This window comes from Mus caroli, chromosome 17, assembly GCF_900094665.2.
Source record: "Mus caroli chromosome 17, CAROLI_EIJ_v1.1, whole genome shotgun sequence".
Classification (NCBI taxonomy): domain Eukaryota; kingdom Metazoa; phylum Chordata; class Mammalia; order Rodentia; family Muridae; genus Mus; species Mus caroli.
Window position 1 is genome coordinate 82,030,110 of NC_034586.1, and position 19,269 is coordinate 82,049,378.

The 19,269-nt window shown below is 47.8% G+C and overlaps 1 protein-coding gene and 1 long non-coding RNA gene across 3 annotated transcripts in view; one reads left to right on the top strand and one right to left on the bottom strand.

Moving 5' to 3' along the window:
• Prkce (protein kinase C epsilon) overlaps positions 1–19,269 on the top strand; it is a 479,816-nt gene that overhangs the window by 250,241 nt on the left and 210,306 nt on the right. The gene's annotated exons all lie outside the window — the stretch shown is intronic.
• The window catches only part of LOC110312511, a 5,719-nt gene continuing 1,947 nt past the window's right edge, over positions 15,498–19,269 (bottom strand). The window contains exon 3 of the long non-coding RNA XR_002380061.2: positions 15,498–16,198. This is a non-coding gene — a long non-coding RNA (uncharacterized LOC110312511). The remainder of the gene's footprint in view (positions 16,199–19,269) is intronic.

Genomic DNA, 19,269 nt, shown 5'->3' on the forward strand with positions numbered 1-19,269 from the left:
AAAAGAAAGGCAATGTAGCCACGAGGGGCACAGAGAGAGCTTCAGGCCTGAGTTTCAGGTCTCCCCGGGATTGTAGCAATTTTACCCCCCCCCCCCGACTTCCACGTTTTTTTATCCCTGTAGATGGTGCTAGAGGGATGTGGTCATGCTTTGGTTCTGAAATGTCTCAGTTACACTTGTCTCTGTTCCAGAAACCCGAGAAAGGGACTGGGGAGATGAGACGTGTTGTCCTATGCACACTGATAAATTTATTACTCGGCAATCAATGTATGCATACAGTGTTTGTCTGGGAAATTTCAAGACACATTTCCAAGTGAGAATTTCTTCTACCAGACTGAGAACCCCAATCTTCCCAAGTGATGCTTCTAAAAGACCACATTTTCTAAACACAGTAAAGTCCCCAAATGGAGACACAGTGTTATAGGTGGAATACTGCATAACCCTGAGGATAGGAGTCTCTTTTCCTCCCCTAACGCGAGAACTTGCACTTCATGGATTCAGCTGTCTCTGTAGAGTCTGGAATAGCTTTACACCTTCTACAAAAGCACAGCTCAGTTCTGTTTGTTTGTTTGTTTGTTTGTTTGTTTTCAAACTCTGATGATCGTGCAGAATGGTGCAGTGGTACTATACCAACAGCTTGTCTGAGGTTTAGCCTGTATGAGTCAGCTCCCATTTGCAAGGACCGTAGCAGACAGCCTTAGTGGAGTTAGGAAACATCAGAATGTGTTAGAGAGCCAGGGTGGAGGATGCTGACCCTGTGTTCTTGAGGCCAGCATGTGCAAAACACACATGTTCGGATGACAGCCATGACAGATTATGTAGGATTAAAGTCCAGAAAATGGCTCAGACAATAAATGAAATTGGAGGAGAAACATCACCATATAAATCATGTTTAGGTTTCTATAGTCGCTTTAAAGCCAGGCCATTCTAATTCAGCCCCATTTCCCGAAGCTTTCATGGTTTGTGTGTAGGAAAGGAATCTGTTCATTGGCCCAGCACAAAAGACACTGCAAGGATTGCAGGCTGGTGGTAAGGAGCCTAAGAGGAGCCAAACACAGCAGGAGCATTAGCAGACAGTGAGCAGCATGGGTCTTTATTGCCTCTCTGGGTGCTGGAGAGCACAAGAGGGGTTAGGGCTCCAGGGCGAGGGGCTGGAGGAGTACACAACTACAGCCTAAACTCTAGCAAAAGGTGCAGAGCGCCAGCAGTCTTCACAGGCTCCCGTTCTCTGGTGGCTCCTAGTTTTCAAAAGGAAAACAGAGACAAAAAGCTGGACAAGGCAGTACCTGTGATGTGAACACACAAATACACAGAGACACACATACAGAGATACACACACAGACACATATACAGAGATACACACATACACAGACAAACACAGACACACATACAGAGATACACACAGAGAGACACACATATAGAGATACACAGAGACACACAGACACAAAAAGAGACATATATGGACATACACATACAGAGATACATAGATACATAGACACACACAGACACATACAGACACACAGATACACACACAGAGACATACGCACACAGACATACATGCGCACACACAGATATACATGCACACACACAATACATATACCCTCAGAAGAAAGAGCCCAAAACCCTAACAGTGTTTAGGTGGTAGAGTTTTGAATTATTTTTCTACCCTCTTGTTTAACTTGCTAGGTTTGCATTAGTGTGCTTGTGTAGTGCTTCTGCTGTGAATAAATTACTAAGGTATGTAACATCAGGAGCCTGTAATGACAGGGCTTAGGAGATGAAGGCCGAGGAGAGAGGTGGTGTCAACTGTTAGTGGGATGGGGTCATGGTGAGCCCCAGCATGGGGACAGCTTCTGCCTAGTGACTCAGTCGGGGCTGCAGCGAGAGCCAGGACAGCTAGAGATGACAGAGGAGGAAGGCACACATTGCACCAGAGGCAGAAGAGTACTCAGAGATGATGGTGGCCGTGGGGGCCCAACAGGATGGTGGGCCCCTCTGAAGAGGTGTCCAGCCGCCAGGCCAGGGGCTAGCCCACGAGGACTTGATAAAGTTGATGTAAATCAAGGTAGGAGACAGCTAAACTGAAAACGAGACATCAGGGTGGAGAGAAGGTTTAGAGTGGACAGAGACAAAAGGGGTGGCTCCGGCTCCGGCTCCGGCTCCGGCTCCGGCTCCGGCTCCGGCTCCGGCTCCGGCTCCGGCTCCGGCTCCGGCTCCGGCTCCGGCTCCGGCTCNGCTCCGGCTCCGGCTCCGGCTCCGGCTCCGGCTCCGGCTCCGGCTCCGGCTCCGGCTCCGGCTCCGGCTCCGGCTCCGGCTCCGGCTCCGGCTCCCGCTGAAGCAGCAGAGCCAACCTGTCAGGCAATAGCTGAACTATGAGCATCCGCTTATGGGGTGGGCAGGCTAGAGGGACTCCAGCCACTGGCCAGGCTTCAGAGGTTGCTGCCTTCCCTAAGCTGGTTATCATCCAAATCTGGAGGACAGCCAAGAAAGCCGATTGTAACCCTCCACTCCGCAGCTGTCTTTAGCTCCATGGTTGTCTATACCCACTGTAGCCAGAGCTTGGAGACCACCTGATGTCCTGGTATAGCACTGCTTGTCTTGTGTGCTGGAGAGCACTACAAATGTGTGATAGGGTCAGCATCCAGGAAACAGAGCCCATAGAGAAGCTAAGGGAAGCGGCTATGAGGGCACGTGCCACCGGGTAGGTAGTTAAAGTGTTAGGTTTCTGAGATGGTAGGACAAAGGCTGAGGGAAAGCAGAGAAACAACCTTGGGTTACCTGCCACCTGTGTGGACAGGGTTCACCTGACCCTTAATGCTAGAGAAGCCAGTGTGTGTGTGTGTGTGTGTGTGTGTGTGTGTGTGTCGGGGGTGGGGGTGCTGCAGAGGAGGTGTGCAGCCATGTGTCCCTGCCAGTTTCTGACTGACCTGGCTAAGATCCTGGGGTCCTGTTCTACTTGCCCATGTGGCCCTGGCCTGTTTAGACAAAGCCTCTAATATCTCAAAGCTCACAGCTTGGCCCCAAGTGAGGGCCCAGACTTTATTCGTCGTGCATAGGCAAAAGCTGAGCAACCTCACTGTCAACGCGCCACTTGAGAAGATGTATCTGAAGATCTCGTGGAAAGAAACAGAGCAACTGCTTGTAGGGAGGAATTGGGAAGATGGCGCCATGCACCCTCAGGCCTCTGAGCTTCCTGCTCAGTGGTTTTCTGAGCATCGGAATAGAAATGGCCCCACTGTCTTGAAAACCAGCCTGGCAGTTCCTCAAATGATTGAACCCAGTCGTCAGATGACCTAGCAGTTCATGCCCAGGTCGAGTCTCCAGAGTAAGGGAGCACATGGCCACACAGAAACTGTCATGGTAGCATCGTTCATTTCAGCCAATAGGCAGAAGCAGCCAAATGTCGGTCGCCTTTAAGTAAATGAATAAAATGTAGAATATTAATACAAGGGATTTAGTGAAGTCATAAAAGGAATGAAATTCTGAGACAGGTGAACCTTGAAAATGTTAAATAAATGATGTCAGAGACAGAAGCCTACAGTACCCAATCCTTCTCACCCCAGCAAATACATAGCCACATACAATCCTGGGACACACAGGACACTGGTGCTAGGATAGGGATTTTTTATTTTCTTGAGGGAGTAAAGATGTTTTAAAACTGACTTTGGAGAGGATTCTCCTCCTGTGAATATTAAATACAAATATTTAATATTTTATGTAATATATATATATATATATACAATATAAACATAAAACATTGGCTTGTACCTTTTAAGTGCTTCGATATAGTCATCCCCACTCCTAAACCCATTCCTATATATAATCCATAGCCTTGGCCATGAGAACCAACATGGCCTTCTGAGTCTTCCCTTCAGTGATGGCACCATGAGAGACACACACACGGGTGTGCGACTCTTCAAACCCTGAGGAAGCCTGGAGCTTGCCCTTGCAAAAACATTCACTTCCAAAACATTCTCACAAGAAGAAACGACCAATCAGAAGGCAGTCTTGTGAGCCAACGATGGAAGGATATAGGCCACACAGGTGTGAGGGGGGGTGCCTTCTTTAGAGCAAGGCTCTGGTGGATTCTTGAGGTGCCCATGAAGAAGGTCTGGCCCAGGGATCAAAGTGGGAAGAGCAGGAGCTGAACTCTCAGAGGCCATGGGCAAGGCTTGCCAGAAATTACAAAAAAGAAGACGTAAGTGGGCGGGGCCTGGTGGGGCCCACCTTTAATCATAGCCCAGGGAAGCAGAAGCAAGCTAGAATTCTATGAATTCAAGGCCTGTCTGGTCTACGTAGTCTCCAAGGAATCCAGGGAAACACAGTGATACCTTCTGTAAAAAAATAGATAGATAGATAGATAGATAGATAGATAGATAGATAGATAGATAGATAAAATAAAAGTTATGGGGCTAAAGAGGTGACCCTGTAAGTAAGAACTGTTCTTCCGCAGGACAGGGCTCCATTCCCAGCACTCACATGACAACTTACAACCATTTGTAACTCCAGATTAACACACTCTTCTGGTCTCCTCAGGCACCAGGCGAGCGAGTGGTTCACAGACATACACGCAGGAATGTGAGTGGTTAACCTCTACCTCCCAGGTGCAGAGGTGATGGGTATGGGTCACCTCACCTGGTCCCATCCTCACTTTCTAGATTAGGAAACTTAGTCCCAGAGCACGGAGCAGACCTATCATTTGCCCAAAGCCATAGAGTCGGGTAAGTAGTGGAGCATAGTATCTATGGCCCAGAGCCCTTAGCCGGTCAATCCCAATACACTAAGGCTTTTCTACATGCATCATTATAGAGCACAGGTGGGAAAGGCTGGGTTGTCACCCTCCCGTGACAAGGGAAGGAAACATATTGTCGGTTGCTTATTGCCATCTCTTGTGTGGTGCCTACTAACTTACAAAAGAGACTCAAAATGCTTTTTGGGGTTTTTTTTTGTATTTGTTTGTTTGTTTGCTTTGGGGTGAATTAATTTGAATGTATAAAGTACATTATTATACATCAAATTATACATAATGTAAATGTATAATTTAAATATGAAAGCAGTTAAAGAGTATGCAGATTGCTTTGAGAGCTGGTTTACTGGTCGGGGATTGAATCATAATTATTACGTAATATATATCTAGAAGCTCCCCTAGCTGGGAAAGATAACTGAGATTCCAGTGATCTTCTAGGTGGACGGGCCTGTTTGATCTCAAGAACAGGTTCTTCTCCAGGGGAATGTCTCCTTCATGGGACTATAGTTTCTTGAGGGTACTTCACAGTGTGGCTATGACTGCTAATGAGCTGAGGTTACCCTGGGAGGTTAAAGTCATAAATGATGACATCATCCATTGAGGTTATCTCTGACTCCAGAGAATTTCTGTAGCCTGGATACTTAAAGATCGCTAGAAGGTGGATGGAGAGAGAGAGAGAGAATAGAATTGTATGTGTTGTTCTTACAGAGGGACCCGAGTTCAGTTCTAAGCACCAATGCTGTTGGGTGGTTCACAGCCATTTGTACCTTCAGGTCTGGGGGATGCTTTGCTCTCTTCTGGCCTCCATAGGCACAGGCAACACACACACACACACACACACACACACAAATTATTAAAAAATAAAAATTACTAAAACTGGCTCAAGACAGAGAGCCCTTGGGTTCTGCTGTGAGGGGCTATGTGGTCCCTGACTTGCTGAAAGTTGCCCTCTCTCTCCACCCTTCCCTGTGCCCACATTTCGGGTCCGTAGTCTGGCAGAGAGAACAGACAAGTTTCTGGGCAGCTCCATGTGACCTCACTTAACTGGTGTCTGTACCATCTGTTGCCTTAGTGGGTGGAGCATCATTTACCACTGCAGCAGTCAACACCAACTACAGTCAACACCAACTACACAGTCAACCAACTACAGTCACAAAACTTACTCCAGGCATACATTTGATCCACACAAAAACCTGGAAGGGACAAGGACTTTCGTGTTTTGTTTTGGACAAAAGTTCCTCAGGAATTGGGTTGTGGCCCATTCAAGCGGCCCACACCCCACATCCTCTCTGAGCTATTGAGTTCCAAGAAAGTCTGTTTAGTAGTAGTTCCGAAATCCCTGTTAACTTTTCCATTATCTTGATACCCGAATCCACAGATACATCAATCTGCATGGATAAAATGGTGTGACATTTTCACCAAGCGTAACATATCCTCCCAGTGACTTACATCACTTAGAACACCTAGCACACATAAAAGGCAATGTAGACAGTTGTTAATGTTCATGTTGTTTAAGGAATAGTGAGAAAAATATGCATATTCCTACAGATGGAAAATCTAAAAGACGTTTTTATTGTAGTCAGTTGACTCTGTGGCTGAGGATGAAAGCCAGGGTTAGAGAAGCCACCTCTATTGACTAAGCCCCTGACTGTGTGGTGTCTAAATCAAAACTGCCTCATGGTAAGGGGCAAAGCTCTGAAAGCAGTGGAAAGAGGGGTGAAAAGCAAGGCCTCAGGTCCCCAATTTTAATTCTGGGGCAGCCTGCCATCTCCCATCCCACTGGCCCTTATCCTCAAACCCTGCTGCCTCAGTTGCTCTGGGAGGCGGTCCAGTTTCTGCCTGATCATGGCTCCCTGGCTACCTGGCTCACGGGTACCTGCCAGGAGGCAGGAGCAGATCTCTAATAGAGATGTCCATGCTGATCCTGTAGCTGGTGTTGCTAAGCAGCTGGCTCTCTGTTGCCTGGAGATTATCGTGGAGTTAAGACAGCATGCTGGGTAGTGTGTGTGTGTGTGTGTGTGTGTGTGTGTGTGTGTGTTTAGATCTCAGCAGAACAGAGATGAGCTTGAAGGCCTAACTATCTCCAGACCTTTTTCTAGAGGCTCCGGTATTCTCTTAACCAACCCCAATAACTTGAAAGGATATCATTTATATATTAGTAATCAGAAATAACAAGGGCACAAAGGACCGTGCCCCAGGAGCCCCTGGATAACAGGGGTGCACGATTCTTTGGGAGTTATAAGAAGCGGGAAAATGCCTCAGCCCCTCAGTAAAGTAAAGCAATAAAAACAGCCCTGTGTTTCGATGAAGGAAAGAAATGTTGGTTTTCAGTTCCCTCCGAGTGGCTGTTTGTCTGGAGAAAATAGAGGAGTGGGCCTTCCCGAGCATAGAGGATGGCAGCGAGTTTGTGTGGGAGAGACCGTGGCACTGCCAGTGCTGTAGAAAGTGAAGGTGTTCTGTGTCAATGGCACCGGTACCTTTATTCCTTCTTGAGGTTTGACAACTCCCAAAGCTGGTCAGAGGGGTTCAGGACAATTCGGAGAATCCAACCAATTACATTCCCACACCTATGTTGCTGGGCCCCAATACGTGCCCCTACGGGGCAGCCATTAGTTTAGTTCTCTGAGGCTCACAGAGAGGGGCCTGAAGGAGAGAGGTCTCTCTTCACACCAACTCAGGGAGATAAGACGTGACTCAGTCTGCAGTTGCCGTTTCTGCAAAGGTAGAGGCAGTAAGTGGCGAGGGATGTTTATGCTAAGCTAGCATGCGTGTCGGTGACTGTGCTGTGTTCTCACGTCTCTCGGATGTGCTATGGTAGACACAGAAGTATGAGATGCACTGAGGCGACATTAGTGAAGCCACATGTGTGAGTGTATGATTAAATACTGCCTTTGTGACACCCGATGTTGAGACTGGGAGAGGGAGAAGATCAGGGAGCCACCAGGAGGCTCTGGTGCTGAGAGGGGGCAGGTCAAGAGCCACCCAGAGGCTCAGGGCTGGGGGAGGGGGCAGATGAGAGAGCCACCCAGAGGCTCAGGGCTGGGGGAGGGGACAGATGAGAGAGCCACCCCAGAGGCTCAGGGCTGGGGAGACAGTGTGAGGAGTAGTCAGACCTTGCCCTTGAGGACGGATGGCTACAAGCTGAGGAGTCAGAGGGAAGGTCTCTCCCAGGAGAACTAAGAAAGGCAGAGATGGTATGGGTGGGAGAGCTTGGAATATAACAGGCAAGAGGGCAACCACGTTGGGCAAAGCTTGTTTGCCCTTGGGTGTAACAGCAAAGAGGTACTTACTGGAAGTTTGTGATGGAAACTTGGCTTTGCTTGTGTTCTAGGTTCCTCAGAGACGCTAAAAGAGGTAGAGGCAATTGGTATATCCCAGTTTCCAAAATAAATGGAACCCAATCCAGTGGTTACTGTCTCCCTCCTCCGTGACTTAAACAGTCTCAAGAAACGTGTACACAGCCAGGTGTGGTAGTGCTTGCTTCTAATCCCAGCACTCTGGAACTAGAGGTAGGCAGATCTCTCTGAGTTCCAGGCCAGCCTGGTCTACATAGGCAAGCCAGAGCTACACAGTAAGACCTTCTCTCAAAACATATGAACAAACAAAAAAAGCCCTTCCAAAAAAAAAAGAAACGAAACAACAAAAACAAACCTAAAACCAGAAAACAAACCTAAAACCAGAAAGCAAGCAAGTAAAACAAGAACAATGAAACCCTTTTTGTAGATGATGGATGTGCAGTGGAATCCACGGCTCGGACCCAGGCTGGCCATTTGCTTACTCAATCATTTGCTTCTTAGTCTTTCTTAAAGGGGAGAGTTAGATATTTTGTTTGGAGGGAGAGAAAACCAGTGTAGTCATGGTTACCAAAAGACATCCTTGTACCAAATTTAAAGCTTACCTACCAGGATAGCTATTTGTAGTAGGCCAGTAAAGGGTGGAAGGCAGAGAACGTCCCTGACTGACTGAGCCATTCCAAATGCCGGGCTGTGTTCTGGGGACGTAGGGTAGCTCAGAGATTGGAAATGTAGACTTTGTGATAGACAGTCCAGGCTCTACAACTTTCCTCCCCTGGGATCCTCCAGTAATCATGAACTCACCACAGAGAATAATAAGGCCCTCCTTACTATCCCACCAGGTCGATGTGAAGTATCACTAGGTGAATTCATACAAGGTGTACAGAAAGTTGTTTAACACAATGGATGTTCTCAATAAATTCTGGAGCCCCTGCTGTTGCACCCCTCCTCCATGTTACTGTGCGCCCCTCTCCCATATCACTCTGTGTCCCATCCTCTGTGTTACTGAGTACTTTTATCTGCATGAGTGTTTGCAGAGTTCTACAAGAGTGAGTTCATGGGAGCCATGAGGCTCTATGCAAAACTTGGATGAAACCCCCTGTGGGGCATGTCTGGGCTCCCCAAGGCAGGCTGGACTGTGCAGAAACTATCAGATCTCTGGGGGACCCCGGGCTTATCAAGCCACGGGGCCCGGGGTGTTACTCTGAGGTTCATGGAAGCCATGAGTACCCAGGGTGAATAGACAGACTACCTATAAAAGCTGAAGGCGCTGAAGAGAGTCAGGGCACGGATTGACAGAGTGGGCTGTGGGTTTAATGGTACCCAGGTTGCTTCCAGAGTAAGTCCCCAAGCCCTTGAAGTTGAGAGAAATATCTAGAGCGTGATTCAGGGTAGCCAGGCAGGAGATTGCTTTTAAGATGTCGAGTTTCTTATTTATGGACTTTAGCCGTTTGCTTTCTAAGGCGCTCTGTGAGCAAACAAATTGTCCTGACACTTCACCTGTTCCTTGCAAGCACCCTGCGTTTTCATCACAGATTGTCACCAGCAAGTGTATGCTGTGTATTGAGGTCTGCCCAGCTAAGCAGTGAGCCCAGGGGACAGTGTGTATAGCTGGAACTTGGGCGGTGCCTTGGTGACTCTTCCTGGTGATATAACGCCCTGACAAAGACAAGTTAAAGGAGGAGAGCTATTTTGGCTCACAGTTCAAAGGGTCACAGTTCAGGGTGTGGAACCCTGACCGCAGGAGCCTGAGGCAGCTACCTTGTATCCACAGTCAGGAAGCAGAGGTGATGGCTGGTACCCAGTGTATGCTTTCCCTTTGATGCTGTCCAGGACCCAAACCCACCTGGGGGATGGATCTTCCCTCCTCAGTTGACATAACTGTGACAGTTCCTGGTAGGCATGCTCCAAGAATTGTCTCCTAGGAGACCGTTGAGCCTGTCAAGTTGCTAACTGATATGAACTTGCACAGGCAGTTCATGTCTTGGCAAGGACGGTTTAGACTGAGGTCACTGGAGAACAGCTTTCTCTTTCTCATCAAGGCCTTCGCAAGCTGTCAATCCCAGCAGGTTCCCAGAAGTGGGTGAGACGAGAGGTAGCATGTTAAGGCTTTGCCACAACAGCAGGAGGCCTTTGCTGGCCCCAGTTTAGGGATAGAGCTTCAGTGTGGGGGGAGGGAGGCAAAACTAACTTAGGTGAAGACAATCAGGAACAGAGAATATTAGTATGATTTTTAATTGTTGTGGTGGTTTGATTGGTTGGTTTGGTTTTCTTGTTTGTTTTGTTTTGTTTTGTTTTTGAGACAGGAGGTTCTCTGTGTAGCTCTGTAGACCAGACTGGCCTTGAACTCAGAGTTCTGCCTGCCTCTGCCTCTCAGGTGCACCACCACTGCCCAGTTTGGGATAGGAGTTTCTAAAGGAGTATTGTGCCAGATTCTTTTACATCCAAGGAAACTGGGGACTTTATATCTTACAGGCGTGTGTGATATAAATAACTCAAAAATTCTGAAAAAAAAATGACAAGGTTGGCAGGCATGAGTCTTCTGTCTGCTGTTCAGCAGCTGACTGCTGGGGCTTGTAATGATATGCATGGAAACTTGGCTAGCTAATTTTGAATTTTCCTTCCTCTAGGGCCCAAGCCAGGATGATAGTGTCAGGGAAGGAAGGAGGGACCCACAATGTTTCAGGGCCGCCACCACATGTAACCACCTGATTCAAGCGAGGCTAGTGAGATGTGATTGCACAGACAAACCTGCGAGTCGCATGCACACTCGGCTTGTAAGGATCCTCTGTTCTGACAGTGGTGGTGCCTTTGCAAGTGGATGGTGACAGTCTTTGTGATGACAGTGGTGGTGGAGGTAGTGGTGTGTGTGGGGGTGGTGGTGACAGTGGCAATTGTTGCTGTGAAGTTAATGGCTATGGTGGGTATTGTAGTGTTGTGGGTTGTTGCAGTAAATATTAACTGGGGGGTTTCTATTGCACCTTAGACCATTTGGTTGTGAAGCAGAAGACACAAAACCTCTATGTTTATAATAAGCCTTAGAGCACTAGAGCTGAGCAGATGTCAACTCTCTGCTATTTTGTCTACTTCCCTATCAATAACCCTGAGATTTCGTTTGCCTTGTTGCTCCTGGACCACTCCTACTCCAACAGGCCGGCACTCACGGCCATGTGCTTATGATCCACCTGCCTCATGGTGACTTCTTCCTTCCTTCCTTCCTTCCTTCCTTCCTTCCTTCCTTCCTTCCTTCCTTCCTTTCTTCCTTCCTTCTCTCCTGTCTCCTTGTCTCTATCTGGAACTCCACGCCTGGAAACTTTCAGCCCCGCCCACCTCTCTTTTGCCTATCTATAGGTGTCTTTATTATCCAATCGTGGATAACTTGGGTGGGGGGGGGGGTGTTACACAACAAAAGCAGGTATACATGAGGATCTGCTCATCTTGGAGGAACCAGATCTTGGGGTTCAGCATTTAGCCTTTAAATGCAAGCAGCACCAGACCAACCTCCTACAGTGGAGAGTAATGGTGGTCTTGTAGTGAAGGTAGTCTTTGTAGTAACAGGGGCCTTTTAGTGGCAGTAATCTTTGTAGTGACAGGGGTCTGTGTAGTGGTGGTGGTGGTAAAGAACAGGAAGAGATCTGTGCTTACAAAGTACTGACAATTTAATACCTCTTTCATATAGATAATCATATTTGATTTTTTTTTTTTTTGGAGACAGGGTTTCCTCTGTGTAGCCCTGGCTGTCCTGGAACTCACTCTGTAGACCAGGCTGGCCTCAAACTCAGAAATCTGCCTGCCTCTGCCTCCCAAGTGCTGGGATTAAAGGTGTTGCGCCACCACTGCCCAGTTCATATTTGTCTTTAATTGTCTCTGGTTGAAAGGTAGGCTAAGATCTATAAGGATTTGTACATCAGTGCCTTTTTCCCTTTATACCACTGTGACTCTTGTCACTGTTGTAGATAAGTGTTGCTGGAAGTGTTCAGGCCAAGAAGGGTTTCTGTAGGCCCAAGGGGTTCTGTCAGGAGAGTTTGAGTATGGGTGCTTGGGCTGAGGACACGCACACAGAAGAGAGACGGCTGCGGCATGTGTCTACACAGGGCAAGCGTGTTGGACAAAGGGAGCCAAAAGCTCATTTGTGAGTTGATGAGCTTAGCTGTTTTCCTTGCTGTTGGAGCCCAGGAAGTTGGAGGGCTGTCAGTTACCCTTTCCACTGTTCTAACAAGACACCGACGAGCAACTTAGGAGTCAGGTCATCGTCGCAGGGATGGCATGCTGTGACAGAAGCCTATGACAGACCTTCTCATGTGCTAACTAAAACAGGAAGTAAAGAGCTGGGACCAGGGATAGAGCCTGGTTTTGACCCTCAAAGTCCTGGGCTCCATGGCTCACCTTCACTAACCAGGCCCCACCTCTCAAGGTTCTGCCACCTCCCAAAATAGTAAATAACTGAGAGCCAAGATTGAAGAGCACATAAGCTTATAGAGGAACATTGCACATGAAAGTGTAACAAGGACCGATACTCATTCACACACACACACATATACCATGCACACATACATACTTAAACACACATACCACATGCACACACACACACATACCACACACCACACACACACACACACATACCACACACACACCACATACACACACACACACTACATGCACACAATACCACATACACACACATACTACATGCACACACACCACACACACACACACACACACACACCACATGCACACACCACACACACACACACAGCACATGCACACACACCACACACACACCACATGCACACACACCACACACACACAGAGCATATGCACACACACAGCACATGCACACACACACAGAGCATATGCACACACACAGCACATGCACACACACAGCACACACACACCACATGCACACAGCACACACACACAGCACATGCACACACACAGCACACACACACACACACACACACACCACATGCTTGCACATGCACGCATGCAGACACCCCTGCACATTGCCTTGTTGGGCCAGACTCTGTGCTAATCACCTCCATGTGCAATACCTGGTAGAATCCTCACTGCCTCCCTGGGGAGCAGGAGTTAGCTCCTCTGCTTTAAATAGTCAAAAAGTATTGTGTAAGTAGAACACCTTCCCTCAAGGTTGCACAGCAAAGAGATGAAAGTCCAGCTCTGTCTGACAAGAATGCCTGAGACTGTTTCTAGCACCCGAGGCAGAACCTGGACCTCGTGTTCACAGGCAGCACCCAGCTGTAAGTGCTAGCCCAAGGGTATGCCACCTGCCATGCCACTTCAGATCAGGGGAGAGGGCACTGGAGAAGGAGACTCAGCCCCAGAACTGTGCGTCAGCAGGAAGGCAGTCTCTTGAAGAGAGCTAGCCCTCCTTCCTGCAGTAGATGGGAATTTTGTCATCTCATTCCGTAGCCAAGCCCGTAATTGCTACCTGCCGATGGATGTCGGGGAAAGGTACCACTTTATCTTTCCATTAGCTGTCGGATGACTTCAGATGGTCTGTGACGTGCCCAGGACTTTACACAGGTGCATCTTTCTGAGGAAGCAACTGCCCACTGTGGCACCTTCACTAGAAGAACAGAGAGGGTGTCGGCCTGCCTGGGCGGTGCGGAGTGAAGAGCCCCAGTGTACTCAGGCTTGCTTGTGATGTGCCTAGAATTAGGGGGAAGGCTGACTGGCTTCTGAATGTCATCTGTAGGGCTGTAAGCCAGCACCCGTAGCCATTAATCCCTTGACGTCTAAGGTCCTCTCTTCCATCCCTAAAAGCCTTTCTAGACTCTGTTCTCTAAGTACTGGGCTGTAGAGCAGTGGTTCTCAGCCTTCCTGATGCTGTGGCCCTCTCATACAGTTCCCCAGGTTGTGGTGACCCCAAAACATAAAGTTATTTCATTACCACTTCATAACTGTAATTTTCCTACTGTTATGATTCATAAAGTAAACACTTTGGAAGATAGTTACCAAAGGGGTCATGACCCACAGGTCAAGAACTGCTGTTTTAGAAGGACTTAGGCAAAGTACGATGGCCTAAATCGTAATCTCTGTAAATTGAATGTGGGTTAAGTGAATCTGGTCCTGGGCATAGTTTAGACTCATAGCCTTGGTGCTTCACACTGAAACAGAAAGTGAAACTTCTTTGGGTACATCGTTGTCCATGCTCCCTTCCAGCCCTTCCAGCTTGCAGGGTATGGCAGTGATGGACGAGCCTTCTACTGAAAGGCTGCTGACCCTGCCCTGAGAAAGGTGACGCGTTTTCTGTGGTAGTGGAACCACTTCCCACTCTACCAGCCTTGAACTCTGCTTCAGCTGACAGAGGCCCTGGCCACCACAGAGGCCGCCTGGGGGCTTCTCCAGCAGCACTGAGGGGCACCTGTCTTGGCTGTGATTCTGCGTCTTGGTGCCCTTTGTAGACGGAGCAGCTTTTCATGACGCTCTACGGCTCAGTCTGGAATTGTGCGTTCTCTTTGCTTTCCCCTTTTAGAAGGGTTAGATTTAGCCCTGGCACACCAAATACAAGCCCTCCCTTCATCTCTAGGGCTCTTTCCATCCACCCCTCCCCGGGCAGGCTATTTACAGACTTGTCATGATCCGCTCGTCATCCTACCACGAGGGTCAGTCCACCAGTGAAACGAAAGGAAGAAGAGGCCCCAAGCCAGCGAATTTGGGCAGATGAGCCTTATATAACACGTGCTAAAAATATGCAGCTAATTGGACTAGAGAAGTGAAAAAAAAAATGAGTTGCGCCTTAGTCTTAGTCTGAGACACTAAGACACGATAGAGGAGCGTCCCTCCCAGTAAAGATGCCCACATATAAATATTCTTACTCAGTGTGTACTCTCCATGTTGTGCCTTTGTAGCCATGCTCAGTTCCCACTTAGTCCCCACCCCCACCCCAGGGACCATGTTTGGGCAGCAGGAACCAAGATTGAGTAAAGATGCTGAGAGCATCTGCTCCTTTTTGGGAGACAGAAAAGTGTTTAGGTGGGTGACTTAGCAGTGAGATGCTAAATAAAGGTCCTACTGTGACGCCCTCCAAAGCTTCGATGCTTAGAAAACTCAAACTCTCAGGGGGTTCTTTTTTACTCTGGAGATCCATCAGTGATTTTTTTTTCTTTCTGAGAATTGCATGGAACACTGTCTTCTAGTTCCATGTCTCTGTGCCTCTGTCTCCCCTCCTTCTGCATCAATCATCTTTACCCCCCCCCCTCGAACTCTTGCCTCTGTCTTCTACGTGCTCAGGCCTTCCCTGTAGAATTATATTGGACATTAGTTGCGTTTAGTTCCTGCATTTCCATAGAACATCCACCCCTGAGGGTGTGGTCTGGCTTTAGTGCACTGTGTTCCTGGATGTCCAGCCTAGTGTCTAGGCCGGGGTGGCTCCAAGTACTTTGCATTTATGAACCATTCCGTAAACCAATGGACAAACCAAAGGCTACATGGTGTCACTTCTGGAAAATACAATGTGAGCAAAGTCTACGAGTATCCTCGGCAGGCAGGTGACACTCCCAACTCAGCATATCAGTCGCCCGCTTGTTACGCTATGTGACACCCCAGAAGAAAAGCGGGGACCTATGGAGTCTAAAGATAGCAGAACATGATGTCATGGGGTGAGTTAAAAGGGCTTGACTTCTGTTTCGGTGAAACACATGGGGTTAGAGAGTCACAGGGTGATTAAGTCTGGAGATACGCTGTTCCTGCTTGTTGGTTTAAAGATGGAGTGGAGGCAGAGGGTATTCAGAAAATGTGACCAAAATTACACGGTTAGTGACAGATCCAGAATAGTCCCTGGTGATTCACCTTGAACATCCAATAAATCTCACAAACATAGGAATGACTCCCGAATCCAGTCCTACTCGGACCCTGTCCTGCCTGTTCCTGGTAGGACAGTGATCATATATTGCTCCGTGAAACCAGAACGTCTGTCCACACTCAGGCAACTCCCGGGGAGGCTCCTGCTGTCTACCTTTTAGCACAAATGCCTCTTACAGAGTCTGAAGATGGCCTCACACTTGCAGGTTGCTCGTGGACCTGACCGTCTCATGACTGATTTAGGGAGACTACCGTCAGCAGGTAATTCATAGCGCCTGGAAGGAATCCACTTAATGTATCCGTTGTACGGCTGGCTTCGTGTGCCTCAAAAAATCTGCGGGTACAAAAGAGATAGCAGGTGAGAGATCAGAGCTGCCCCACTGGTGGCTCCTCAGGAGGTGGCTATAGGGATAGTTGAGGAGCTCAGGCAAGGGGATGTGTCTACGTTTCTCCTGGCCACTGCCCTGCTCTGGATCACAGTATCCACGGGTTTAGCTGACGGATGCTTACCGTGCTTGTTCAGAGGCTGCTAAGCACAGAGCTGTGCTCCTGATTCTTATCTGTACCTCTCGTAGCTTCCCTGACATTGACACCAACTCTGAGATCCTGACAGACCCCAGTTGCGGGTTGCAGAACGAAGGCTAGGGACATTATGCAGTTTGCTTAACATCTAGAATGCTTTAAGCTTTTTAAATTTGTTTTCTAGTTTGTGTGTGTGTGTGTGTGTGTGTGTGTGTGTGTGTGTGTGAGAGAGAGAGAGAGAGAGAGAGAGAGAGAGAGAGAGAGAGAGAGAGAGACCATAGAAGCTAGGGAGTTGCGTTCCCAGAGCTAGGGTTACAAGTGGTTGTGAGCCACCCAACATAGGTACTGGGAGCCAAACTTATGTCCTGTGGAAAAGCAGCAAGGACCAAAAAATACTGAGCCATCTCTCCAGCCCTGCTTTAAATCTATATGCTTAGGTGCATTCATGTTGCCCTCATTTTGATTGGTTGGTCTTTATTTCCTTTAGATAGGCTCTTATATATTACCCAGACTGGCCTCAAACTCCTGGGCTCAAGTAACTCTTTTACTTACAGATACACCTCCATCACTGTACTGCTGGCTTGGGTTTTTATTGTTTTGTAGCTGCCTGAACGTCCCTTACTGTTATACAGCTTCAGCATTATGGTGTACTGTGATTAAACAAATGGCTTTGATATTGATGACACACCTGGCTATGCGGTGTCATCAGCACCAGAGAAATCAGAGCAGAACGTCTGAGTTCATGGAGCCGAGAGGTCAGGTGAATATTCTCGGACATTCAAATGGGATTAGATGCCAGAATGAATTCGAGGAGGAAAATGTGCTAAAACACCTTCCAGTAGCATCCGCTGGCTAACCTAAACTTAGACCTTGTGTAAAGCTTCCTTGTTGATACCTTCTACTCTGCTTGGAACTGCATGTGGTATTCTGCATTGCCAGTGTTCCATTAGGGCTAGGTTTGGGACACTCTGGGTCCCAAAGATTCTATAGTGAAGGCTTCGTGGCATGTACTGCTGCATAGGACACCTCTGTTGAGTTTTTATTCAAGTAGCACAGACAGGAAAATGCCCCTAAGGGTGCAGCTTGCTAAATCCTCACAGAGCGGAGATGCTCAGCATCTAGAGGGAGAAGCAGAGCAGGACTCATACAGGGATGCTCCCTCCCAGGCCACCACCCTCCTCCATGCTTGACTTCCAAGAACAGAATATGGTTCCTTACTCTCCTGAGGGACACCATTGGTCACCTTGTCTTTTATAGCTTGCTCATTTTCATTGTCGAGTTGCCTGTGGTAGACTATATCTATCCGTCCTACTATCAGTGGGGATGTGGTGGTTTTGGGTCCAGTGGCTGTGCAGTATAAATGCCACGGTGAATATCGTAGCTTGTGGCGCTGGTTTGCAAGTATGTGTGCTGCTGTTGCGTGTTTGCCTAGGAAAAGGACTCCTGAGTCTCAAAGTCCACAGCTGCACAGCCTTGGTAAATACTGTGTTCCAGGTGACCCATGGCTCTCGCCTGATGTCTGCGACCTGCAGTCACCACACACCCTTGCCAAACTAGGGGTTGATCATCTCTTTCCCGTTTTTAGCTGCGCTGATTTGTATATTTCACTTTTTAAAAATAATTTTGTAAAATATATTCAACATTGAATTTGCCATTTGAACCATTAAGTGGAGTGATGTTTAAGTACTCCCTTCTGGGAGCAGTCTTCACCACCGTCCATCCTGAACAGATGGAAGCTTCGTCCTTCCAAACAGAAACACCACAGCCTTCACTTACTTCTTTGCCTGTCTCTCCAACCCCTGGCAGCCGTCATCTGTCCTGCTCAGTCAGATTTAATTTAGTCAGGTGTTCGTTTGGTTGTAATTAGTTGGTCCCTTTGTGTGGCATCCTTAGGTCCCTTCCATGTTGTAATGTGTTTTAGCATTTCCTATTTTTTAAGGCTGAATAGTATTCCACCATGTTCAGACCATGTCTTGTTTAGCTGTTGATGGACATTTGAGTGGTTTTCTTCCTTTAGATTACTGGGGTTAGTGCTGCTTTGAGTATTGTAGTACACAGTACCTGAGTCCCTCTTTTCAGATCTTTCACTATGTGTGTGTGTGTGTGTGTGTGTGTGTGTGTGTGTAGCATGCTGTTTTTTGTTTGTTTGGCTATTTTCTACTATGAGTTTTATTATTTTTTTTTAAATTTTGAGTCTCCACTGGCCTTAAGTTCATATGTTGCCCAGGTTGGCTGGCACTTGTCATTCTCCTGCCCCAGCTTCCTAAGTGCTGAGAGAGCAGGTGTACCATGCTCTTACAGAGTCACCCAGGACCTCCTCCAGGTCTCGATTTCTGTTCCCCTGCTTGCATTTCTCTGTGCAGCTATTGCGCACTGTGGATTTTCATTTGGATGGCGCCCACTCAGGTCTTTCAGCCATTATCCTACGGGATTGTCTGTCTTTTTCCTATTGATCCACAAGAAGCCGCAGATTTCTGGGTCTGGGTCTTTGTCGAACATATAATTGACTTACCTTTTTACTTCTTGAAAATATATTTTTTTGATGAGCAAAACTTCCCATCTAATGTAGTTGAATTGATCTTTTTCCTTTGCAGCTTGTACTTTTTGTGTTACAGTTAAAATCGCATTGCCTGTTGCCTGAAGGCCAGAAGGATATACACCCTTGTTTTCTTTTACAGTTTTTCTTTCAGATGGTGCTCTGTCCTTTCTTCCTTACTTGGGGTAGCGTTTTGACTCCAGAGTAACTAAGCTGCGTGTAGCACAGCAATCTGCGTGTAGCACAGCTTGGGCTGCTCTTGTTGCCTTTGATCAAGAGACTGGAGGAAGCACTTCCTTCTTTTATATACCATCCCTCCCCTCCCCTCCCCTCCCCTCCCCTCCCCT